The 27,983-nt window shown below is 43.2% G+C and overlaps 1 long non-coding RNA gene across 2 annotated transcripts; it reads left to right on the plus strand.

Moving 5' to 3' along the window:
* Positions 1–2,317: 2,317 nt before the first annotated feature.
* On the plus strand, positions 2,318–27,894 carry LOC134966409 (uncharacterized). 2 transcript variants are annotated; one of them, XR_010188643.1, is made up of 4 exons: positions 2,318–2,536; positions 21,512–21,657; positions 27,291–27,418; positions 27,701–27,894. It is a non-coding gene; the product is annotated as an uncharacterized LOC134966409 (long non-coding RNA). The 2 variants fall into 2 exon arrangements; XR_010188644.1 differs by lacking the exon at positions 21,512–21,657 and having other exon boundaries at positions 2,320–2,536; positions 27,701–27,893.
* Positions 27,895–27,983: the final 89 nt, after the last annotated feature.

The raw sequence follows: 27,983 nt of genomic DNA on the forward strand, positions 1-27,983 counted from the left end.
TATATACAGTATAATGGACCTGGTGGACACTGTCAGCAGACTGCGTTTATAGTATAAAAAAAAAGACACCACAGGTATACAATGTAGATGGATGGATACTATAGTATACTTATGGACGACGAGTGACGACACAGAGGTAGGTACAGCAGTGGCCTACCGTACTGCTATATACAGTATAATGGACCTGGTGGACACTGTCAGCAGACTGCGTTTATAGTATAAAAAAAAAAGACCACAGTTATACAATGTAGATGGATGGATACTATAGTATACTTATGGACGACGAGTGACGAGACAGAGGTAGGTACAGCAGTGGCTTACCGTACTGCTATATACAGTATAATGGACCTGGTGGACACTGTCAGCAGACTGCGTTTATAGTATAAAAAAAAAGACATCACAGGTATACAATGTAGATGGATGGATACTATAGTATACTTATGGACGACGAGTGACGACACAGAGGTAGGTACAGCAGTGGCCTACCGTACTGCTATATACAGTATAATGGACCTGGTGGACACTGTCAGCAGACTGCGTTTATAGTATAAAAAAAAGACACCACAGGTATACAATGTAGTTGGATGGATACTATAGTATACTTATGGACGACGAGTGACGACACAGAGGTAGGTACAGCAGTGGCCTACCGTACTGCTATATACAGTATAATGGACCTGGTGGACACTGTCAGCAGACTGCGTTTATAGTATATAAAAAAAGACACCACAGGTATACAATGTAGATGGATAGATACTATAGTATACTTATGGACGACGAGTGACGACACAGAGGTAGGTACAGCAGTGGCCTACCGTACTGCTATATACAGTATAATGGACCTGGTGGACACTGTCAGCAGACTGCGTTTATAGTATAAAAAAAAAAAGACACCACAGGTATACAATGTAGTTGGATGGATACTATAGTATACTTATGGATGACGAGTGACGACACAGAGGTAGGTACAGCAGTGGCCTACCGTACTGCTATATACAGTATAATGGACCTGGTGGACACTGTCAGCAGGCTGCGTTTATAGTTATATAGTATTAAAAAAAAAAGACACCACAGGTATACAATGTAGATGGATGGATACTATAGTATACTTATGGACGACGAGTGACGACACAGAGGTAGGTACAGCAGTGGCCTACCGTACTGCTATATACAGTATAATGGACCTGGTGGACACTGTCAGCAGACTGCGTTTATAGTATAAAAAAAAAGACACCACAGGTATACAATGTAGTTGGATGGATACTATAGTATACTTATGGACGACGAGTGACGACACAGAGGTAGGTACAGCAGTGGCCTACCGTACTGCTATATACAGTATAATGGACCTGGTGGACACTGTCAGCAGGCTGCGTTTATAGTTATATAGTATAAAAAAAAAAGACACCACAGGTATACAATGTAGATGGATGGATAGTATACTTATGGACGACGAGTGACGACACAGAGGTAGGTACAGCAGTGGCCTACCGTACTGCTATATACAGTATAATGGACCTGGTGGACACTGTCAGCAGACTGCTAAACTAGTATAAAAAAAAGCCACCACAGGAGTGTTTTTCAGGCAGACAAACGTATACTGGTGGTCACTGTCAGCAAAACTGTGCACTGTACTCCTGCTATAACTGCTCCCCAGTCCCCACAATTAGGCAGTGTGAGCACTCAGCACAGATATATATCATGCAGCACACTGAGCACAGATATGGTATGGAGCGTTTTTTTCAGGCAGAGAACGGATAAAAAACTAGCAAAACTCTGCACTGTACTCCTCCTAACAGCTGCTCCCCAATCCTCCCCACAATAAGCTAAGCAATCAGATCAACTGTGTAGTATACTATTAATAATTAACTATATAAACGGAGAGGACGCCAGCCACGTCCTCTCCCTATCAATCTCAATGCACGTGTGAAAATGGCGGCGACACGCGGCTGCTTATATAGAATCCGAATCTCGCGAGAATCCGACAGCGGGATGATGACGTTCGGGCGCGCTCGGGTTAGCCGAGCAAGGCGGGAGGATCCGAGTCTGCTCGGACCCGTGTAAAAAAAGGTAAAGTTCGGATGGGTTCGGTTTCTCGGAAAGCGAACCCGCTCATCACTAGATAATAACAGCAGTGAGTGCGGCCGTAGACAGCTTGAGATATATAATAATATGAGCCGCAATATAATGTTCCTCCAGCAGAGGGAGTTCAATAAGTGCAATGAGATAATAGATGTATTATAGATGAATGATATTTCTTCCAGAAATAGAGTGTAGAAGTTGGAGGTATAATAAGGAGAGGGTATGAGATCCCAGGTCCAATTTAGCAGGTTCCAACCTGGCCAGAGAGGACAGCCAGCAAGGATCACGGACCTGCCAGTGACCACAGCTGACTGCCTGTAGCAGGGAGCTTCAGCTTACCAGCTCGCCTCCTCCAAGATGGCCACCAGATGCAGGGGGAGATGTGATGCAGCCTGAGGAGAAGCCTCTTCCCGGCTGCCCAGCGCCTTGGTGCCGCCAAGTAGGGACCCAACAGGTCAGTGGCCGCCCTCCGGGGGAGGTATGGTGAGCGGGTGACTCAGACGCGGGCGAAGCAGAATCTTCCGCTCTGCCGCCCTGGAAGTCCGCGGCGGGACGCGGCTAAAATCGAGGTCCCGGCCTGTGGAGGTGGTGTAGGCCGCGGGGCTCAGGAGCTCCGTGAGCGGCCCCCAGCTCCCGGAAAAGCGTCCCCCGATAGCGGGCCCGGCGGGCAGGGAGGCAAGGGGGTATTTGAGTGCGCTATGTGTGGGCCAGAGGCAGGGGGAGGCTAATAAATAGCGGACGCCGTGCTGAGAGCTCCAGGGCACGTCCTCTTCCCCTGCTGGCCACCCGGAATATCAATAATTAGGTATTTTTAACGTCCTGGTCCAAGCAAGGAATTACTTTTCTAGTAGAACGGAACAGAGATGGAATTTGGTAGCGGGACACAGAACCTCAACTATCTAAAACCCATTGCATTAATAGCGGATATTGGACACAGATCTAGTACTAGCATAGCCACCCTAGCGTCAGTGATCAGCTGTGCGACTGGGTGACAGCTGTCATACTTGCTTCCTCTTGCAAAGGATTGTTTAATAGTCAATTGTTGTTTGAAACTACTAGTAGTCTTCTTGGTCCCCTTCTGGGATGAAGATCTTTCCCTAGCAGAAGCAGACTGCTTGTTGTTATTTTTTATCATAAGTTTCTGATTTTCCAAAAAACTTTCCATGAACTCACTGCACATGATGCAATAGGTGGCAGTAAACGCTACAGATGGCTAGACAATTGTCAGGATTTGAATAAAATAATTCCACACGTATGAAGTGGATTTTTGGTCTTATTACCAGCATGACAATGGCCTTCTTCCTATCACAGGCAAGAGCTGCTTCCACTGGTGCCTGACTTACACAAACAACATCCTCATCCTCAACATCCTTATTAGCGCCGGCATCAGCAACACAAATATCCCCCTCATCCTGTTGCACTTCCATTGTGGCATCCTCAAAATCTATGTCACCAGCTTCTCATCCCCCACATTTGCAGAGGGTGCAGAAATGGTGGAAGGAGGCTTCTCTACAAGTACAGTATCACACAGTTTGTAGACTGCCGGGGTGTGTTTTTTTCAGCACTGATTTTCTGGTTTTCATTTTGTTATTTTAATTATTTTATAATTTGAAAGATATGAACAGCACATAGTAAAGGAGAAGACCAAAGCAATTGCAAATAAGTAGACAAATCAGGCACAAAATGCAACCCAATAAAAAACCGTGAAATGTTTTTTACATGACTAATACAGCAGGGTATATTAAAAAGTAATAAGAAGAGAACGGGGGGGGGGGGGGGGGCGATATTAGTACATTAAAAACGAATAGAAACAGAGGAAGACAGTAACAAAACAAGAGCATCAAAAGAGAATCCCCATGGTGGCATCGTTGAAAACTAAACATCTGTCAACAACCATTGAAATAGCGGATTTCTCCACAGTATTATCTTTGATACATCTGACAACCATATTGTTTTGCTCTGTTTAGGTGATAACGTGGATTTTGTCCCTTATCATTGTTTGATACATTTGCCACTTAGAGGGGAATGAAGCAAGTTGTGGACAAGAAGAGTAGGTGAGAACTTTGTCCTCACAGGTATTAGGCTGGTCCCACATAAGCCAAGGTTCCCACTGTTCACCATGAGAGAAACAGCTGTATTCTGACAGAAGCTGCAATTCGTGCTCATTTGGTATAGGGGAGACTGCATACTGCCAAGACCATCCAGGAATACATAACATCAAGATCACTGATCGTGTGGCAGATAATGAAGCTGTTTATGCTCTTTTAAAGGCTGGAAACTATCTCCTTTCACCTTCCAGGGAATAACGTGTGATGGGTGGTCTCACAACTGACAGCTGAGAAATCCAAAATATTTTATTGACCCCGTGCAAGGTGTAGGGAGTTTCAGAACTGTCATTAATTATGATTAGGAAGGAAGATGATGACGTGTAACAGGAGGATAGAAGGTGGTGCCTCATTCAGCTATCTCCCTCCTGGACACTATCATTCACCTCTTCTGTGCAGCAATATTACTGTTGGCAGGCTAATATAAGGAGAAATTATTATATTACTTTCTGTGACCAGGAGAGCAGTATCTAACAGAAGATAACTCTGCTGTACTGTCTGCACACAAAATGAAATGCAATAACAGGTACACAATAATACACAGGCACAAAAAAATAATATAAAAGAAACACTGTCTGACTGCTGTCAGTGAAATGAGTGTCATCAGAGAGAGAGAAACACAGACATCTTCTTCAAGTCTGGTACCTGAGCATTAAATGCAAAATTATCTCTCAATGGTGGTCATTCCGAGTTGATCGCTAGCTGCCGTTGTTCGCAGCGCAGCGATCAGGCTAAAAATCGGCATTTCTGCGCATGCGTATGCACCGCATTGCGCACGTAGGCATTTGTTGTTTTACACAGGTTCTAGCGAAGTTTTCAGTCACAATGACGGCCGCAAGAAGATTGACAGGAAGGGGGCGTTTCTGGGTGTCAACTGACCGTTTTCAGGGAGTGTTTGCAAAAATGCAGGCGTGTCTGAAAAAACGCAGGCATGGCTGGGCGTTCGCTGGGCGGGTGTATGACGTCAAATCCGGACACGAATAATTAAGTAGGTTCAGAGCTACTCAGAAACTGCACAAACTGTTTTGCTGAGCTTGGCTGCACATGCGCTCGCACTTCTGTTAAGCTAAAATACACTCCCCAGTGGGCGGCGGCATAGCATTTGCATGGCTGCTAAAACTAGCTAGCGAGCGATCAACTCGGAATGATCCCCAATATGCAATGAGAAACAGCAAGAGCAGCTACAGTAAATGGAAGCAGAAAATAACTACATGGTAATTGAAACTGATTTGGGTACACACTGTACGATATATCATCCGAACAGTCGACAAATGATATATTGTACCGACCATCTGCAGGTGTGTACACACAATATATCTGTGAGCATCATCGTTCACAGATAAATAGCCTCAGCCGTGCAGCACGGCAGATGCAATACATTGTTTATGTGTGTCCTACACAACTGCCTGTGTTTACTAGCAACCGACTGACCGACTTATATGCTAGCCGCAAATTCTTGCCGTCAATTACGTCAACACGGGTTTCTGTGGCCAGACATATCGACCGGCCGATTGGTGAGAGTGTGTGCACAGGCAAATGCTTACCAAATTGGTCGTCCAAGTGTACACCCTACATTAGTTGGTTATTTATTATAGTACTTTCTAGCAAACTACACAAGTTCTAATGGATTTAGAAAGTGGTTTAAAAGTCGATGCCTGATTTGCCAATGTGTCATCCACAGAAATTATTATTAAATATGCCAAGAGGAAAAGCAATGAAATTAACAGCAACATACACCAAGAAATGGAGCATTCCTGTGTCCTCTAACAGTAGCTGCAATTTGAAACTGACCAGGAGGTCCAGTGTGTTAATTTGGCCACCTAGGGGGCGATGCAACTGTTTTGTCCCGTGGTTGCCACTAGATGGCACCCTACGGAGAAATTCAGTTGTTTCGTTTGGGCGCGAGTGCCGCAGAAGACACATTTGTTCTCGCCACCTCCTGAGCAGAAATGTGTGAAAAGTGACCCGTCTTGGCGCCTAAAAGGCACATTTTGTGGTGCAGCCACTTATTCAGTCGGGGGTTAGTCACTATACGCGCTAAATCCATTTTATTTGGGTGAAATAATTAATGGGTGCCCGCAACAATTTAACTGCTCCGTCAGGCACCCATTAATCATTGCGGCTGTTAAAAATAAAGTGAATCACCCTCCTAGAGAGAAATAGAGGTCACCTAATGTAAAGGACACAAAATAGTCCTATTGTTTGGGTGGTGGTAAAGGGGTAGGCGGTTAGGGATACATTTAGTATGCCGGCTGTCGGGATTCCGGCAGTGAAAATGCAGACGGGGTGGTTCCCTGGACTGGTGAGTAAATACTCATCTTGATGTCTGCTTAGTTTACCATCTAAACATTTCACCCTGCGCAATACAGTGCATAAGGTAAATGAGATTTACTAACTTGATTTACTGGACGATTATAATTTCATGCAATATAATTCACGACATTGTGATGATCTGATTGGCTAAAGGTTGTTCCATCTCGCAATCAATTTAGTAATGGAGGAAATCCTGGACCAGTTGAATTTTCAATGGTCATGATTTAGATATAATCCCAATTCTATTGGTCTGTCCCACCGTGTCCTATCACTGAAGACTTTTTATATTGACTACTGTACTGAGACTTCTGAAAATAATGTGTAGCTCACAAGGATGTGGTATTGCATGTTGGTGCCTACAGCAAATCAGGTGCGTAAGTTAGAGAAGAGAGGGTGTTTGGGGTGTCCTAGTGGGTACCCCACACCCCCTTTTGAAAACTTGCACTCTCTGTACCAATTCCCAAACTTAAAAGTAGTGAGAGCTATAGTTGAACTAAATACAATAAACTGATTTGACCTTCATGAAATGTACCATTAAAAGGCTAATTATTTTATCACCTTGAAGTGTATGCATGTATTTTGTGGGCTGAACCAAAGAATCTGCATGCCTCAGTGAGGTAGCTGATTCCTAGCGAACTGACATTTCACAGCCTCATGAAAGAATACTCTTTAAAACTGTCTCCACAAAGTTAGCTTCATTTAATGATGTTTCCCCTTTACTGCAGCCTTTACCTCATAAATGCTAAATTGTTTAGTTTACATTGTGATAAAAATAAATGTACTTGGGAGCTAAGTTTTCAAACCAATTATGTCCTGACTACAGAGGAGGAGGGATATGTACATTGAAGTTTGAGGTTAACCAGAAGGCAGGGCACTGTGGAATGTATGTGGTAGCAGGTGTGAGGCTGGATGAGAACGATAAGGTATACAGTATAAAAGCACAGAGGTTTGGATAGAAAGCAGAAAAGTTACACAAAGGTTATGTGTCAGAATGAAGGTTATAAAGAGGGGCTAGTCAGTCATAAATATATTTATGCATACATTAATTTATTCTATAGCTAACTTGAAGGAGTAATACAAACCAAGGACTCCAGGAGATCCTATACAGTATATAGACATACTTCAACTGTACTGAATTCTGCTTTTACCCAGTGTAAGTGTTAATAAGATTCTTATATTCTAGCTGAACTTATTGAGAATAATGCCATGTGCAAAGAGGGTCACAGTAATACACAAGTGACCGTCATGTAACCTTTTGTATTTTGTGCATTTAAAAAAATGTAGGGAAAAAATGTTTCACATAATGAACTATAACCATAAAATATAAGGACCATATCTGACAATATAAATTCCTGTTGCTTAGATACACTTCCCTAAATGTACCCCATTGCTAGGTCCCCCCAATACCATCCCCAGCATGAAAAAATAGGCTGAGCGGGAGAGAGAAATTCCGGCCCCCTTCGTACAAATATATCATAGATATGACAAATTAAGGGGGGCACAACAAAATCACGTTTATGCCAAGTGCTAGGAAAAACATAACACATACGCCGTAGCCTGGACGGTCACTGGCCTTCATACAGAAGCCTACCTGACAATGAGAGCTGGGGGAGACTTTTAAAAATTTCTAAAGAGGACAAGTAGAGGTTTTTAATTTTTATAGAATGTACTAGATAATGATAGTTAGAATCTGATTCGTTGCTATGAGCAACTCATTAATCCAATGTAAACCTCTTTTATAAAGTCACACCGTAATGTCAAACTGTGAGCCCCTATATACACCAAAAATCGCTCCTCCATGTCCAATAGCCAGCCTCTCTTAACTATTTCTTATTTACCTAGTTAAAAAAAAAAAAAAAAGACAGACAATGAGCATAGACCAAGACCAGTACTATATAGTGATTCATAAATACATATACCAGGTAATCACCTTAATAAACCAGAGTTCTAAGGATAGCTCCACATACCCACTCCATGTTTTGGTGCCACCAGCATCACTACACAAACTCCTCACTTAGTCCATATTTATTTATTTATTAAAAGTTTCTTATATAGCGCAGCATATTCCATTGCGCTTTACAACTGGGAACAGTGATAGAACAAACTGGCTAATGACAGAGATAGAAGTAAGAAGGGCCTGCTCACAAGCTTACAAACTATAGGAAGAGTAGGCATAATGATAGCTGTTATCTATTGCAAAATAGTTATGTGTGGACTGTATAGAAGGGACGTACAGTACTTGAGTAGGATAGCTTATGAAGATTCTGTGGGCGGTTCCGGAATTTGATAAGCTTGCCTGAAGAGGTGATTTTTCAGTGAACACTTGAAGGTTTGGAGACTAGAGGAGAGTCTAATTCCACAGAGTGGGTGCACCATATTGTATATGAACAGTCACATAGAAACCATACAAACTCCATAAGGTAGTACTTAAAGAAGCAGGAGGGAGAAACAAAGTAAAGAAACCAAACCATACCACCCTGAACCCACCAAGTTCATAATACACAAATAATTAATTTCTGGCAACAATACGTCCATAATATAAACAAACACAGATAATAAGGCAAAAGAGGAACCTCGACTGCAGGGCTAATGGGTGTTACACCTCCTATAATATAAATGTAAGACCTCATTGATAAAGCTTTCAAAAGCCAACAATAGTATAGAGATAAACACTATATGGCCAATTTTATTATGATCATTGGGTTAGTACTTTACTTGGCTGCCTTTTGCCCTTAATATAGCTTGAATTCTTCTAGTTATGGTTTCTACTGGCTGTTTGTTTTGTCCTAAATATTAGCCGTAATGCCATAAACTACATCTTCCAGTTCCTGAAGATTTGAGGGCAGTGGACAGAGAAGGACCCAGGCTTTCATGCTATTGTCTCCATATCCTCACCCCACCATCTGCATGGTATAGTTGAAAACATGATTTGTCAGACTGCATGTCCTGTACCCAATCACTTACTGACCAATTTTTGTGTTCCAGGGTGAACTCTAGGCATTTCACCCTGTTTGCAACACATAGCAATGGCCTAGGACAGGCCTTTGCTTTCTTAGCCCATACGATGTAATGTGTACTGTTCATTGAGAGGCAATCTGAATTGGTCCCTGATTCAGGATATCTGTAATTTGATGCACTGTTGCCTGTCAGCAGTGCTGAACAAGTCAGCCCACTACCTCAAGCATCCAGTAGCTGTTTAGGACCACTGTGCTCGGACTAGAGATGTGCGCCGGACCATTTTTGCTAATTTGTCATCTGGTTTTGCATTTATTATTACAATCAAATAATTTGGGCCTTTTTTTGTTCTTAAAGTATTATTAGCTACAATAACATAAATGTACAGTCATTTCCAGCCACTTTTGACCACCGCACAGCTCACAATATTGTTTTCATCCAGTTTAATCCAAAATCTGCAACGCGCTGGCTGGTTAGTAAGCGACAGAACAGCAGTATGAATGTACAGTAGTTTATAGCACATCTATGAAACATTGCCACACAGAAGTGGCAGAAATGAAAAGTGGTGCAAGATGGAATTGTCCTTCGGACCTCCCACCCTTATGTTAGATATATATATATATTTTAATTCAATAGTTTTACTGGTGTTTCAAAGTTATACAGACAAGTACAAAACAACTAAACAGACAAGTACAAAACAACTAAACAATAAACAACATGCATCAATTATACATTTGTGTGTGGATTCTATTATGATCATACATTAAGCTCGGGAACAAGTTGGTTAATCACATTCTGCAATAAATGTGTAGTATAAGGAATTGCCATATTGCTTACCACATAGTGATATTATCAATTAAAAAGGAAAAAGAAAATAAAAAGGGCGGACAAGGCATCAGAAAATAAGAGATACACTTTATTCACATATCAATCATATGCGCATTCATAAGTGCACAAAGCATACACGCATGGATACCAGAATGGCCGGCCACGGGCTACCAACTACCTTCGGAATGGAAAGCACTAACGAAAAAACAAGGGGGGCCCATATAACCAGTAGATACATTAGAAGCGCCATACATGCCCCTAGCGTTAGAATTTATGTGACAGAAAGTACCAGAGGCTCAGGTACCATCGAAGTGTCGAGTGAGAAGACTCAAGCCACTGCCCCCAAAAACTAAAATATTTTGATTCAGCCTTTCTGGCCAGGTAAACAAATTTCTTGTGTGCTGAAACTAGAGAAATCCAAGACTGCAATACCGGTGCTTTGCTGGCCAGCCAAAGTCTAGCAATGCAAACCTTAGCCAGTCCGCATAAATTCAATATATAACATTGACTAGGGGTGTCCAGAGTCTCCCCCTCCACAGCTGACAAAACACAAACTGCAGGTGTAAAAACAGGTGAGGGGACGCTAATCGCTACCAAGGCATCAATAACATCACTCCAGAACACTGTGACCAGGGGACGTAACCAGACCATGTGCCAAAAATCAGCATCCAAATCACCACATTTAGGGCATTTTGTATCATGTCTACCTCCAATATGAAATAACCTCAACGGAGTCATATACACTCTATGAATTATAAACAGTTGTATCTGCTGATATCTAACAGTGGTGGTGGAGGAGCGAGGGGAACCTAAGCTGCATTCCCATGCCTCCTCAGTAATAGGACCCAAATCTGACCCCCATTTACGTTTAACTGGGGAATCAACAAGTTTTGGAGGGGCATGAGAAAACTGCGCATTAATCGCATGTCTCAACTGTAGAAAACAATAAAAATGGGAAGAGGGCACACCATAATCCTGTTGAAGTTGTTGGAAAGACTTAAATATTTCCCCATTGTATAGATGCCCCAAAGATATTATACCCCACTTCCCCCACACATCACTCAGTTGTAAAGAGGATAATTCTGGAAAACCAAACCGGTTATCTAAAGGGGTAGCCGGGTCTATATCCTCACCTCGCAGAACATCATGCACCAGCTTCCAAATAAGAATAGCTTGCTTCACTAAAGGGATTGTAGTCATTTTAGTAGCTCCACAAAGGAGCACCTGTAGAGGTGTGCCACCTGGATACTCCAACGATATCATCTGTGAGTGAAGAGAGAAATTATCAGCATCATGTACCTAGCCCCAAATATGTGACAATTGTGCCGCATAATAATAACATTTGAAAACAGGGAGCTCCAAACCACCCAGTAATTTCGGTCTAGACAAAGTGTTAGGCTTTAAGCGTGCTCTTTTGTTTGCCCATATCAAGGATGACAATAAATAAACTGTCTATTTGTTTAAATATTTTCTCAATGATATATACAGGAGATTGTTGGAGAACATAGAGAAGTTTGGGTTGATAAACCATCTTGACCCTGCCTGTGACTGTCAAAGGCAGCTCTCCCCAAATCTTAACCTTAGAACGAAGATAGGCTATCTGTGGCGTTATATTTAGAGAGGCATATTCGCGAGAATCATTAGACACCCAGATCCCCAAGTACTTAAATGTGTCAACCCACTTGAGTGGAAGAGAGATCAGAGGAGTCACCGGAATTTTACCTCTAAGTGGGGTGATACTGGACTTAGCCCAGTTAATTTTGAGCCCAGAGTAACATCCAAAAGTGTTTATCAGATCTAAAATCAGGGGCATAGAATGAGCATAATCATTCACAAATAACAATAAATCATCTGCGTATAGAGCTATTCTATGTTCCCTGGCCCCCACAGTAAGTACTAACATATTAGCATTTGCACTTATCAGGCATTCTAGCGGCTCAATAGCAATAGCAAATAGAGTGGGAGACAATGGACAACCCTGCCTCATGCCCCTAGATAACGGAAAGGAGCGCGAAACGTACCCATTCACCGAAACCCTAGCCATAGGAGAGGAATACAACAATTTAACATATTTTATAAAGTTAGGGCTAATACCAAATCTATTCATGGTTTCCCAGAGGAAGGCCCACTCCACTGAATCGAAGGCCTTAGCGGCATGAAGAGAAACTACAATATAAGAGTCTGCCTTCTCCCGGGGAAACTGAAAGTGAGTGAACAAACGTCTCACATTAATGGATGTGTATTTACTGGGCATAAATCCTGTTTGATCAGGATGAATCATTTGGGAAATGACCTGATTCAGTCTGGTCGCCAATACCTTAGCTAAAAGTTTTCACAGAAACCATTTGATTTCAAAGTCCAGGTTCATTCCTCTCGGTTGTAGGGTTCCCAAATTGAAAATCGACCTCATCTCTGTCCTTGCTAGTCTCTCCTCAATGTCCGTACTTCTCCAATTTTTTGGAGCCAGTTGTATCCCGCAGAATAGGGCAATCTCTGAGGGTTTGCACATATGTTCTTTCTTAAAGTGCATTGAGATTCCATGAGTTTCCACCCCTTTCTTAATGTTCCTGAGGTGTTCACTCATCCTTTCTTTTAATTTCCGTGTGGTCCTTCCAACATATTGTTTGTTGCAGGTACATTGAACCAGATATACCACATTCTTACTATCGCAGGTGATAAAGTCCTTGATCTCAAAGTTTCTCTTATTAGATGTAGATGTGTATTGGGTGATAGTAGAATTTTTACTCTTGCAGTTCTTACACATTTGACACATACCGCATCTGTAGAATCCTTTTGAGCGAATAGTCCTAAGGTTTTTAGGTCCTTCCACTACACTATTGACCACCTTTTTTCTAATATTGTCTGCTTTCCGGTAGACAAATTGTGGTTTTTCTGTAAGGTATTCTTTTATGATGGGGTTGTGAAGTAGAAGGCTCCAATTTTTCTTAATAATTTGTTCCACCTCCTTGTACTGACTATTGAATTTGGTTATGAACATAATCTTATTCTCTTCTTTCTTCTTATTATCTTTTTTTATTGTGGGTTTCAGCATCACATTTCTATAGATTGTTTCATACTCCTGATACGGTTCCTCTAGTCGTGTCCTACCGTAGCCTTTTCCTTCAAATTGTTTCATCAGAGTCTTTCCTTGTTCTTTATAATCATCCAGTTTGGAGCAATTTTTCCGTAGTCGGTGAAACTGACTTTTTGGGACTGAGGTGAGCCAATTGGGATGATGGTTACTGGAAAAAGGGATATAGGAATTGCAATCTGTGGGTTTAATGTATGTACGTGTGTTCAGTTGGTTATCCTCGATAAATATTAGTAGGTCTAGAAAATGGACGGATTCTTGACTAATGTCAAATGTTAGTTGGATGTTCTTGCTGTTGTGGTTGAGATGTTCACAGAAGGCATTCAGGCTCTCTGAATCCCCTTTCCAGATGAAAAGAACGTCGTCAATATATCTTTTCCATAGCACCAGGTTCGCCCCGAATTCATGGCCTCTGAAGACGGAATTTTCCTGGGAAGAAAGTGGAAAAAGAAACCGCTACATGCTGGATAACATCATAGAAGATTGTAAGTGGGGTACGCTTGCCCATCTACATCTTTACATTCATTTGATTTGTCTGAGTTTGGATTACTTTTAAAGATACCTTTATGGGTGTACTAAATATACTTGGAGTGTGAGTACGGTATGCCAGCTTATTTCCACCGGCTGCCAGTATAATTAATTGAATAAAATCGACTGTGATATATTCATTAATTGAGGTATTCTTCTCCCCGGTATCTCCCACGCTGGGACACCACTCGGTGAGGATTTGAAAGAACACGACTAACAAACCATCCAGTTAGGAGAAGTTTCGGGTCCATAAAGAAACCTTTATACGTGTGAATTCCTCCGTATTAGACGTGAGTACGGTACGAACCATCTTGTTGAACCATACAATCCAGAACCACCGAAATTTAGGACATACTACACAATATTGCTCTTCCACTGTTTTTGAGGAATCCCGTCCAAACCCGAGGAGGCCTTACCATGAGGAGATGCTTTAATCGCAGTTTCAATCTCGTCTGGTGTCAAAGGGGCCTCAAGAAGGTCACGAGCTTCAGCAGACAGACAGGGCAATTGTATATCATGAATATAGGTAGTCCTTTCTAGTAAACTACAATCCAATTTAGAGCTATATAACTGCCGATAGACTGATACAAATTTGGCAACAATCTGAGGAGTTTGATCCAAAACGGAGCCATCAGAGCCAACAAGCTTCACCACCGTGCAGAAGGATCGATCACCTCACGCAAGATTATCTAAATAAGTGCCCGGTCTGTCTCCAGTGGCATAAAGAGCATGAGATGTAAAAAGAAGCTTATGTTGAGTCTTTTCCATCAAATAATCTCTCCATTCATTCTGAGCTGACACCCAGGCCAATTTAGAGCAATCTAGCCTATCCCTCAAATAAGCTATTTCACAAGAGACTACCCGTGCTTTTGATTTGGTCTCCTGTCTTCTAAAAAAGGATTTCAAGCTTGCCACTCTCTTAAGCAAAGTCCCTCGCAGGTAGGCCTAAAATGCATCCCAGAGTAGAGATACAGTAACCTCATCCACATTAAGTAAAAAAAAAATCAAAGTCAGAACCCTCCCCCATATGTGTCAGCCAAAAAGGATTAAACTTCCAAACTGCCTGACCTCGTTGCCAATTTAAATCAAGATGCAGCAACAAGGTCCGATATTCCTCTTGTTTCATATCTGACAGCAAGAACCCTGGGTATTAAATCTTTGGAGAGGAGGGCCAGGTCAGTTCTATAAAATGAGGAGTATGAATGTGAGAGGCATGAATATTGTCTCAAAGTAGGATACTTCAATCTCCAAGGGTCAACCAAGCCCAACTCGGAGACAGCATCCATAAATCTCGAGCGTCCTAAAGTAGAGACAGAAGACACCGCAGACAGCCAATCCAGCCCTGGATCCAAAACATTATTAAAATCATCCAAACATACAGTGGGCACAACCGGTGAAGCAGCCATAAAATATGTCACCTTTTTAAGTATATCATGGGAGTATGGAGGTGGCATATTAACAGCTAACAGAAGTAGAGGAATGGAATTAATCTTACACTTTAAAAAAAACATACCTGCCCCATTAATCTGATTGGACACAATCCAGGAAGAAAGGGACAGATTTCTTAATTAGGAGTGACACCACACGTGATGCTAAAGTGTGCATAGCGTGTAAAGCCCACCCCACCCAAGGCTTTTTAAGAGACATAATCTTACTACCCACTAAGTGGGTTTCCATGAGGCAGGTTATGTCTGAAGCGTACTGTTGAATCTGCCGAAGCACAAGGGAGCGCTTGATTATATAATTAATCCCCCTCACGTTCCACGACAATATATTAACTGTAGCCAATAGAGAGAGTCCTAATAATGGAACAAACAGCCCCCAGCCAGCCACGCCCACAGCAAAGAAAAAAGAACACACTGATGCCTTGTCGCAATATATACAGAACAATATCTACAAACAATACAACCAGAAATAGAAAAAAAGGAGATTTATGTTAAGAACTTACCTTTGTTAAATCTCTTTCTGCGAGGTACACGGGGTTCCACAGGGAATAACATCGGGGTGTAGAGTTGGATCTTGATTCGAGGCACCAACAGGCTAAAAGCTTTGACTGTTCCCAAGATGCTCAGCGCCACCTCCGTGCACAGGAGCTCAGTTTTGTTAACCAGTCCAATGCAGTGACCAGAGAAGATTTCTTCCAGTTGATGAGCCACCCGTGAGTTTTCATAAACTGGATTGTCACATCCAAATGACGTAGGAGAATTTCTGGGGAGTTTGCCAGGATCAGCAAGTCGTCTAGATACGGGAGGATCCTGATCCCCTGACGGCGTAGCACAGCCGTCATTACCGCCATGACTTTGGTGAATACACGCGGAGCCATGGACAACCCAAAATGTAATGGGGGTCATTCCGAGTTGTTCGCTAGCTGTTTTCGTTCGCAGCGCAGCGATTAGGTAAAAAAGCGTCACTTCTGCGCATGCGTATGCGACGCAATGCGCACGCGCGACGTAATTTCAAAAACAGCCAATGCAGTTTTACACAAGGTCTAGCGAAGCTTTTCAGTCGCACTGCTGGCCGCAGAGTGATTGTCAGGAAATGGATGTTTCTGGGAGGTAACTGACCGTTTTCGGGGAGTGTAAAAATGCAGGTGTGTCAGATACAAACGCAGGCGTGCCTGGAGAAACGCAGGCGTGGCTGGCCGAAAGCAGGTCGTGTTCGTGACGTCAAAACAGGAACTAAATAGTCTGAAGTGATTGCAAGCTAGGAGTGGGTCTGGAGCTGCTCAGAAACTACACAATCTTTTTTTGCAGCAACGCTGCGATCCTTTCGTTTGCACTTCTGCTAAGCTAAGATACACTCCCAGAGGGCGGCTGCTTAGCGTTTGCACAGCGAGCATAGCGAGCGAACAACTCGGAATGAGGGCCAATGCCCGAAACTGGTAATGAAGGTTGCCCACCGCAAACCTGAGGTACTGCTGATGTGACATTGCAATAGGAATATGCAGGTAGGCATCCTGTACGTCCAGGGAGACCATATAGTCCCCAGGCTCCAAGGCCAGAACAATAGAGCGTAGAGTTTACATACGAAACTTGGAGACCCTCACATATTTGTTCAAAGACTTGAGATTGAGAATGGGCCGTGAGGACCCGTTCGGTTTCGGGACTAGAAACAGCGGTCAATAGTACCCCTTGCCACTCTGAGCCAGAGGCACCTGTACTACCACTCCTATGTCCACGAGGGACTGTACCACCGAATGAAGAGTTTTTGTCTTCACCGGATCCGAACGGACATCTGTCAGGCAAAGTCGATGAGGGGGACGATTCTTGAAGGATACGGCATAACCTTGAGTGACGCCTTCCCGTACCCAGGCATCGGAAGTGGTCATCAACCATTCCTGGGTAAATCCTAGAAGTCGGACCCCTACCCTGGGATCGCCCAGAGGGAGGCCCGCCCCGTCAAACGGCAGGCTTGTCCGTTTTGGAAGCAGGCTGACGGGCAGCCCATGCCCGCTTGGGTCTGGGCTTAGCAGGTTTGGAAGTACGTGCTTGTTTTGGGTACGCCTGACCTTTTGCCTTTCCTGGAGGATGAAAGGAGCGAGGGAAGGTACTTTTAGCCTTTGGCGCCGTACTCGGTAGGCAAGCCGTTTTAGCAGAAGCTAAGTTAGCCACGATCTTATTGAGGTTTTCTCCAAAAAGAATGTCTCCCTTGAAAGGAAGTACCTCCAGGGTTTTCTTAGAATTCAGATCCACAGACCAGGATCTCAACCAAAGGATACGTTGAGCTAAGATGGACGTAGTCGCAGCCTTGGCCACCAGCACCCCGGCATCGGAAGCCGCCTCCTTAAGATAATGAGAAGGCGTGGTAATATATGAGAGACATTGTCTAGCATGATCAGAAGCGTTGGAAGGTAGCTCCGCCTCCAGCTTCTGAGCCCATACTTCAACAGCTTCAGCAGCCCATGTCGCTGCAATGGTTGGCCTATGCACAGCCCCTGTCAGGGTGTAAATCACCTTTAAGCAACCGTCCACACGTCTATCCATCGGTTCCTTCAGAGAGGTGACGGTAGTCACTGGCAGAGCAGAGGAAACTACCATCCGTGCCACATGAGAATCTACAGGTGGAGGAGTTTCCCAATTTTTACATAGCTCCGCAGAGAGAGGGTAGCGAGCCAACATTTTCTTATGCGGCGTGAACTTTGTTCCTGGATTTTACCAGGATTCCTGATATATGTCAGCCAGGTGTTGAGAATGAGACAAAACTTGTTTAACCACTTTCTTATGTTTTAATCCGTCCGGATTTTTAGACACATGCTCAGGTTCCGGTTCATCAGAAATGTGAAGAATCAGCCTGATAGCCTCAATCAAATCAGGGACATTCTCCTGTGACCGTCCCTCCCCATCTGGAGCATCAGAGTCAGTGTCTGTGGGGTCAGTGTATGCGCCATCCTCATCAGAAGAAGTGTCTGGAATGGTGGTGGATTGTGAGGAAGTAGCGGCCCGTTTAGTCTTAGGCGGGCGAGAGTTAGACCTCTTTTTAGTCAGTGATTGGTTCAAGTGCTGTAACTGTGATGAGATCTGATCTGCCCATGGTGGATTGACTGCAGGGACCATAAACTGCTGTACTGGCACAGGTGGTTTCATAGGGGGTGTAAGTTTAGTTGCCAGCGTATTTAATAACGTGAAGAAGGTAGCCCAGGGCGGGTCATTGTGGACCCCCGTTGCTACAAACCCACTGGGAGGCAAAGAACCCCCAGAACTTGAACTCTCTGCTGCCATGTTTTCCTCAAATGAGAGTGCAGCGGCAGCACCACTCAATGTGGGATCTGCCCCAGTTCCATTGCCCCTTGCAGCTGACATAATGAGAAGCTCAATATCAGGCAACCTAGTAAAATATTAGCAGCACTATATCTAGCAAGAACTCCCAGTGTAGTGTTATCAGCACAAACCGGGAACCCAAGAGATATATGGTGACCAGAAATCACAGAGAAAAATACACAGTAAGTATATCCTGTGAAACACGTATATAGTCTAATAAACCTGACGCACTTACCCCCCTCAGGTTACAGGATATAGGGGTAGCAGGCTGAGCTAAATACACGAGATGGCAGCCACTCAGCAGCTACATGCACACACACAGAAAGTCACAATGTACAATGCAGAAATAATAACATACAATAAGACTGCACTGGACTAGCAATACAAAATAATACTCAGTATAGCTATATATATATATATATATATATATATATATATATAAACAGTAGATATAGCAAAACACAGCAAATACTGAATGTACAGTATATCACAGGGTGTTTGTACCACACAACCCTGACTGTTTGCACTCTTTCTTAACTAACACTGTCCACTGACAGGTAGAATACTTAAGTGTCCTGCAAAATGCACAGCGCTGACGTGCAGATGGCTTTACAGAGGAGGATTTGCCCAAGCAGTCCCAGGAACAGCGCAGATCTGTGTAATGGCGGCTGACAGGGGGTAAGGGAGAGATATGCAGCTCCAGGGCAGAAACATTTGCCTAAATGGCGCCCTGGGGCTGGGGGGAGGGGCTACAGGTCAGGCCTTATCCCCTGTGCTGGCATCCCCACCAGGCGCTGCGGGCTGTCAAACAAACGGTTTTATGAAGAAAACCGACCTGTGCCCAGTGCCCTGGTGGTTAGTGGAGCCCCTGCCCCTTACAGTGTCCACGCCAGCGCGTGCACGGCCCGCCTCCCACCGGCCGCGCTAGATCGTGATTACAGCGGGCCAAAGAGACCCCTTACCTCCTTCTGTATGCGGCCACGCGTTCCGGGAGGACAGCGGCGAGTGTGTGACTGACTAGAAGAACACCGGAACCTCCGCTGTAATTACCCGGCAACCAGGGCACGGGAGTATACAGCGCCGCTGGGGGAGTGATGGAGCTGCAGTAGGGGATATCTGACTGACATCCAGACACAGCTGCAGTAATTGCAGTCTTCAAATTTCTTCTTCTTGAAATAGCTTTTCTTTAGGGCTACAGGAGCAGCCCCCCTGCTGACTGCCTGCTTACTGCAAGGCACCAACTACAAAACTGAGCTCCTGTGCACGGAGGCGGGGTTATAGAAGAGGCAGCGCTATGCATCTTGGGAACAGTCAAAGCTTTGAGCCTGTTGGTGCCTCGGATCAAGATCCTACTCTACACCCCGATGTTAATCCTTGTGGAGCCCAGTGTACCCCGCAGCAGAAATATTTATTAATGATCTAGGAATAGGTCTGGGAAGCACAGTGTCAATCTTTGCAGATGATACCAAACTGTATAAGGTAATTAATTCAGAAAGCGATGTGGAGTCTCTACAGAATGACTTACTTAAACATGCAATGGGTAATGAGGTTCAATATTGAAAAATGCAAAGTTATGCACTTTGGGATTAAAAACAAACTTGCATCCTACACACTTAATGGGGAAAATATAGGGGTAGCAGTAGTGGAAAAAGATTTGGGGGTGCTCATAGATAATAGGCTTAATAACAGTCAACAATGTCAAAATGCAGCAAAGAATACAAGTAAAGTGCACGCATGCATAAAACGGGGTATTGGGACAAGGGGTGAGGATTTAATCCTGCCGCTGTACAAATCATTGGTACGTCCGCACCTGGAATATGGTGTTCAATTTTGGGCACCATATTATAAAAAAGATATCGAGGAACTCGAAAGAGTACAAAGGTGATCTACTAAGCTGATAAAAGGGTTAGAGACATTGGAGTATGAGGAAAGTCTTACTAGGTTAAATATGTATTCCCTTGAAAAGAGGAGACTAAGAGGAGATATTATTAATATCTTCAAATTATGGTGGCCAATCCCGGGATCGGGATCGGCGGGATCCTGGGATTTAGGGCCAAAAATGGCCGGGATTCAATCCCGGGATTGGAAGCTCCAATCCCGGGGATTGAGGGGTCAGCGTTGAGCGTCCACAGGACGCTCAGTCGCTGCCCGGCTTCCTTCTTCCGGCTACCCAGCGCAGCGTGAGAGGTTACGCTGCGCTGTCAGCCGCTACTGGGAGCCGCAGGCAGCGATCAAAGGATGTTCCCCTCCCGCCCGCCCCCGGTATATGGTGAGTTATATGTGCGGGGCAGGCTGGACGGGGTGAGGTGAGGGGGCGGCCACCTAGCTAAAAGCCAATCCCGGGAATCCCGGGATTGGCCATTTTTCAATCCCGATACCCGGGATTGAAAAAATGTCCCAGGATTGGCTTCCCTACTTCAAATATGTAAAGGGTCAATACAAAGAGTTAGCAGGGGATTTGTTTATTAATAGAACTCTGTAAAAGACATGTGGGCACTCGCTGAGGCTGGAGGAGAGAAAATTCCGTACAAATCATAGGAAGGGGTTCTTCACCGTAAGGGCAATAAGGATTTGGAACGCCCTGCCGGACAAGATAATAATGGCGGACTCTGTAAATGCATTTAAAAACGGATTGGACAGTTTTCTAGCTGAGAAAAGTATCCAAAGCTATAGCATTTAATATATTGACATTAAGTATATGGGTGTGATACGACATATAGTTGTCAATAGGTACGAAACCATTATTTCGGCTGGTGCATTATAATGTGCACTGCTTAATACAGAATACAGGATGAACCCGATGGGCTTTTTGCCTCTTTTCAACCTCATTAACTAAGTTACTATGTTACTAGTGAGAAGCCGTGGAGGATCAGGAGAGCGGCGTCTCACGTGATGCGGTCAGAACCCAAAGCACTCCAGCAAAGTATAGAAACGGGTGCGAGCAATGTTCAAACTGGCTCCAAAGCAGGCTCAAATGGCACACCCCACCATTATGCAGGTATGGTCCAATTTATAGCCACGGGGGAAGGGGGGGGGGGTCATAGGATCAGTATGTCTGAGGTAGAGCTGGAGAGCTACATAGTCTGTGTGCTACTCTATGCCTGCCATAGCCACGCCCCATTATGTTAGATATTGTGAATGCCAAATTGTTTTCTCACAAATATTTAAAATGCCGCTCTAATATATATTGTAAACACCTTCACCTCTTATTACCATGTGCCATGAATGTGCGCTATACATAGCAAAACACTGCATCCCATAAGAGAAAACAATACACCCACACATTATCTGAGTTCCAAAGCTCATTGATGTATATCTATTGTTCTAATAAAAGTGATTTTTAGCTTTCATACATTTAATCATAACTATTTGTTGCAATGTCCTGCAACTTAATAACAAGTGTCAAATGAATCTACACATTAATCTGCTTGCTTTAATACCAAATATGACAGGTGTATCTGGTTTCGTTCAAATAATACACATACATGACATTACTTCATTATATAATTTTAAATCATCATGATGTCTGGCGCTTGATATTATTATAATTATGTACTGCATGAAATAAGTGTCGAATCCATCTCTGTGGCATGTATGTGTAAATGTGTGTGTTACCATATATTGCTGTGCTCGCTGCGCGTATTTGCAAGTACAGCGACTCATATGTGTGTAGAGTTTGTATGTTCTTTCTATGTAATATTTTTGACTTCGACAGTCCACCCTTTGGCAGTAAACAATAACTGCCATCAATTATTAACATAAAAAAAATATTTCATACAATAATCGGTGACCTAGACACAAGTATGTATTCATTTCGCAAATCAGACACTTGACTATATTTAAGGAAGGCAGGGAGGAGGACGAGACATCCTCTATATACACTCGGCGGTCACGGGACCACTGGTTGGGTGTGGGACAACATTCAACCTATAGAGTATGCTGGGACAGTGCTGTGGCCTATAATGTCTGATTTGCGACGAACATTTCACACATACATGTACCTACGTCTTTGTACACTGATGTTTGGATTCGATTGAGGTTCTGCTGGGTAGATGAAGAAGACACAAACAAATCGTGACAGTGACATATAAAATTTTCATGATCTACATATTCCTATTACTTTCTAAACATTGTTTCCGTTTCTGGAACGTATGCTAGGTCTGTTTAATAATTGAACAAGGGTTATAAGTAGTGTCCTTCCTAAATAACATAAACCTTCGGAGTTCAGGGAGAGCCACTCATAAACCTTTCTTCCACATATATTAATGAGCTCTTTATCTGCAATGTGTGAATAGCCATTGTATGATTGTTCCTGATTACCTCTGTACTCCATAACTACTAGACCTTTGATTTTTCTCTGACTTTAACAAACTGATCGGTTAATCCTGGGATCCTATAAGGAAATCACTCCTTCCTCCAGAACCAGTTCCAGTCCCACACTCGACTCCTCATATAAAAACCTTGCAAAAATAGAATATCCTGAAAAAAAAATGTTTGTCAGCGGGAAAGAGAGAAAAGAGAAATAGAACAAAACAACTCTTGTTCATAACAAATCAATTACAATGACTGGTCTTTCTGCAATCCTTTAGTACGCTCAGGTAGTGTTCAACAGTGCCACCTCTCAGTCTTCACGGAACAGAGTCTCTGGTGATACTTTTGCGATCTCACTCCATTTACAAGTTCCTTCCGGACTACCGACTTTCCTGCAATGGGAATCGTGGACCCAAGTCTCTCTCTCGGCTACTTTCACTGGGATAGTGCTGTCAACAAAACTTGGTATGGTCCTTCCCACCTGTCTATTAGGCAACCTGAGCGTAAGAACAATCACACAGTCTCTTGGTTCACAATCTAGACAGTTAGTATTTGGCATACCAGCAATCAACAGTTTCAAGTTCTTTTGTCAAGTTCTCAAATGCTGGCTCATCTCAATAAGGTACTGTACTGTCACCTCATTGGTGTATTTCTGATCATTGTGTGGATCAATCATGACACAGCAGCATCCGTGGCGGCAGGAAATGCCTCTACCCAGTTTGAGAAAACATCAGTGCACACCAATACATAACAATAATTCCTAAAGGGTGTTAACTGTACGAAGTCGATTTGTATTTCCTGAAAAGATCCGTCTGCAGGAGGGATATGGGATGGCTCTGTTGGTATTGCCTTACCAATATTCTTCCTCAACCAAGCAAGACAGGTCATTGCTCTCTTACCTGCATGAGAATAGAATCCTGGTGCACACCAGTAGGTTCTCATCAGCCTGCACATACCCTCTTTGCCTAGATGAGTCAGACCGTGTGCCACCTCAGCTAGACTTGGAAGGCATGCTCTGGGGGCTACTGGCTTACCGTGTCCACCTGTCCACGGTCCTGAGGACTCCTGGCCATACCCCTTTGTCCTCCAGACTGCCTTTTCCTGTGGGGAACACAATTTTTTTCATTTTAATTTACTATCGTGTGTTTGCAATGTAGAGTACTATGAGCATAACTTAAAAAAAAAAAAAAAAACATCTCTAGAGGAGAGAAAGAAGAAGAAAATGAAAAAGAAAATGTCAGGTTTGCCATTCACCAACAGGTATATCAGTGTCTATACAAAATTTCCCTTCACCAGTATTCCCATTCTCCACCCTTTGTGCATGACTGCAGTAATACTGGTGTTATCGTGCTGTTGAGATATACTTGGCTTGGGTAGAACTCTGAAGGACCTAGGCCTGTGGAGTTTGAACTGTACTTGGGTCCATGTATTGTACCACCCTGTGTGAACGCAAAAGATGAAGAGGAAACTGTAGAAAAACAGAATAGAGGTTGGTGACAGATGAATTTGTAGAGGTGAAGAAGATTTTATAAAAATTTGACAACTGGATTGGGCACTACGGGGAAGTGATTCTCTACTTGGTCTACTCCCCTGAAAAAAAATTTCTGTGTTTGTCGTATCGCTATTGGGACTATCCCAGCCATCAATCCAGTGTCCTGTCCATCCTAAGTTCATAGGGAACCCGGTATCTGTGAGATAATTTCCTCTACCTGTGATAGACATGCATATAGAACAGTGATATGTAACATTAGCCTTTGAGGGGTGTCTAACATACTTTGTACTTCCTGAGCGGGAGCACAGTATATGTTTATCATATCTAACAAAATTAAGTTAATCAGGGGCCATTTCTGCTAGGAAAAAGAAGCAAAAGTTTAGAGGCCCCATCTTAACCCCAGCAAGTTTTGTCAAAGGGTAATGTTGCATTTATTTTGTTCTTCCCATTAGCCAAATCTGTGTTTTCTATATGGCTTGTGATTCCTTACTATATGTCCCTTGGTCCCGTCTATGTGTTTAATAATGTGGCTTGTGTTTTCTGTCTAGGGGATCTATATTGACTACGTGTCCTACTACTCCTACAATCTCTGGCAAAATGCCCTTCCTTCCTACAAGTGTAACATATTATTGACCATTAGGGATCTGGGGTTTGGACTGATGGGTCTTTCCTGTATGTGCCAGTATATTTACCATCCTCAACCTCTCCACCTGTTGTTCTCTGCGCCTAGCACTATTCTTGTGATGTTCAATAGCACACTATCTAAGATTAGCTACTGTGACCCCTTTCCAATTTTACAAAGAAGTCTGCACCCTGACCCTCAATGCCTTATTGAGCCCGTCCATTTGCACAGAGACAGCCACCTCCCATTTGCCGAATTGGTGTTTACCAGTGATCTTATCCAGATGGAGAGTTTTCTATTACTGCAAGAGACAAAAGCAAAAAAAAAGTTTAACAAGCTTCTAGGTCATGCAAAGTATTCATTCAATCCTTCTCATCCCGTATTAAGGGTCTGTACATGGTCCAACAAACATTTCCGAGCTCATCTTGACTAGGGGCATTACTAGGAATGAATACTTCTTATATGGTAACTGAAAGAAATACCCGGGTGTTACCTTGTCTCTGTCCGCAGACAGATTTTTCTCCATTTCTGACGTTACTTTCTTGATTTTTTTGTTTGTTTTATTTTTGGGTTTTACTATATATGTACACAAATGATACCATACTTACCTGTTCCACTGGTCTCAGCCACTTCCCCCACAGGCTACTGCTCTTCTTTTACCGGTTGGATACTCCTCTGGGTGCATGAGAAATGGCTGAAAACAATCAGGTCACCTTCTCCTCCTAAATAAAACTTCAACATTCATTAGTACATATATAGGTTACAGTCATATTTTTTCACTTCCCTTCTGATGAAACGGCCAGTTCTACAGGCCGAGAAACGCGTTAAGGCACCCCAGTGAAGGATCCAGTCTGACTGCGATATTTCCCTGATACCTTTGAGTTGTGTGGACCGATTAGAGCCTAGCCGCAATACACGGACATTCTACCAGCGGCGTGACATTCTGTACTTTGAAAGCATTGAGCCGCTGCACATCCGGCTCAGTACAGCGCTCAGAACGAAGAAGCTTTCTTCTATCGGATGACACAACTTAGGAGCAATTGGGTTTTCTACAGTATTTCCATCTAAAACAAAGGTATTAGCACAGTGCCGGTGTCCGCACTTCCAACATTGGGACACTGCTTGTCCGGCCTGACTGAGCCGTCTCTAACACTCTGATGCGGCTTGCAAGTTTGCAAGTGCATAAGGAGAGGTGAGACTTAAATTTGCAACAGTGATTCATAATAGAGGTACCTCTTATTAGTCTCCTATTTACAATATATTTTTATCCGTGTACGCACAGCTGAAAAATCACCAAGCATCATTGAACCTTTTCATTAAGGCTTATAAAGACTTTTTCCATTTATGGGGTATATGCAATTGCGGTCGAATTCATGAAAATGTCGAAAAACGGGGCATTTTCGACAAAAAAAACATGTCGAATTGGATTCGTCAATGCAATACAGTACTTTTCGTCAAAATACCTGCCATTTCAGATTCTACTTTTTGCAAATCGCCTTTTTCAAAATTCGACATGTCTGCAATGGTCAAAATGCGGCTTGTCGACAAAAGTATATTCAATTGAAGAATGTCGATTCGACAACAGTGCTTTTAAACAGCAATTTCGTCAATTTTATTCCGCCTCACTTTGCTGGCGGGATCTAATAAAAAAAAAATTTTAAATGTATTTTTTTTTGCTTTTTGGATTGCTAATAGCATATCTATTTATATTTGAAGGGATTATCTACTTGGTTTGTCTTTTTTTGACTCACAAGTATTATTTAATTGATTTTTTAAAAGAATATTTTTTTCTTCACTCTGCTGAGGGAAATGTACCCATGATTTCACAGTTTTACCCAGGATACACTTCTGCAAAGCCACTCCAGTATTGGACCAGTTTACCCCACTCTACCATGGACGTCTTACTTGTGATGTGGACCTGAACCACCGCCATGTTAGTCACTCTTTCAGGTGAGATTTATTGGCCAAAACTCCATCTTGTCTGAGTAACCTGTGTATATGCGCAGTGTTGCTGGGACCTTTTGTTCTTTCCCAGGGTGGAGTCAACGCTCTCAAATTAGCTCCTCATTCTCTTCCACAGGTCTTGCGGAGTATCCTTCCCAAGGTGCAGGAACCAGCGTGGATGAAGTGACAGGACAGTTCCCCTGCTGTACCTTGTGTTTGGATGACACAAATACCTGGAACCTCATACTATTCTTTTCCACAGGTCTTGCGGAGTATCCTTCCCAAGTTGCGTGGATGTGAAGGGACACGACTGTTCCCCTGATGTACCATGGGCGACCTACTTATGATGTGGACCTGGACCTCCGCCATGTAGCAGACAACCCCCCTCAGGTGAGATGTATTGCCCAAAACCCCCTCCTGTCCAAGTCACCCCGGCGTGTCCCAAGTGCAGCCCTCCGGCATTTGCAAAACTGCACATCCAATCATGCCCTGACAGCAATACTTACGCTGTGTCAGGGCATGCTTGGATGTGTAGTTTCTCAAGTGCCGGAGGGTTGCATTTGGGGCCGCTGTAACCTGCTTGTGTCAAAGTGTTGCTTGTACCTTTTCCTTCTCCATAGAAGGGTGACACTATTACCAATACCTGGAACCTCATACTATTCTCTTCCACAGGTCTTGCGGAGTATCCTTCCCAAGTTGCTTGAATCATTCATCATGGATGAAAAGGGACACGACAGTTCTCCTGCTGTACCATGGGCGACCTAACACAATACCACTGCATCTCATATATTACATTTTATTTACTAATAATTTAAAGAAAAACACAAAACTTCTCATTTTAAAAATTTATTGAAGAAATATAAATAATTGTATTTTATTTTGGAATAAAAAATAAAATGTAATAAAATAAAAAAAAGTAGTGTTTGTTCTTCTTTACATTCTTTTCTTGTGTAGA

Source organism: Pseudophryne corroboree, chromosome 10 (assembly GCF_028390025.1).
Source record: "Pseudophryne corroboree isolate aPseCor3 chromosome 10, aPseCor3.hap2, whole genome shotgun sequence".
Lineage (NCBI taxonomy): Eukaryota > Metazoa > Chordata > Amphibia > Anura > Myobatrachidae > Pseudophryne > Pseudophryne corroboree.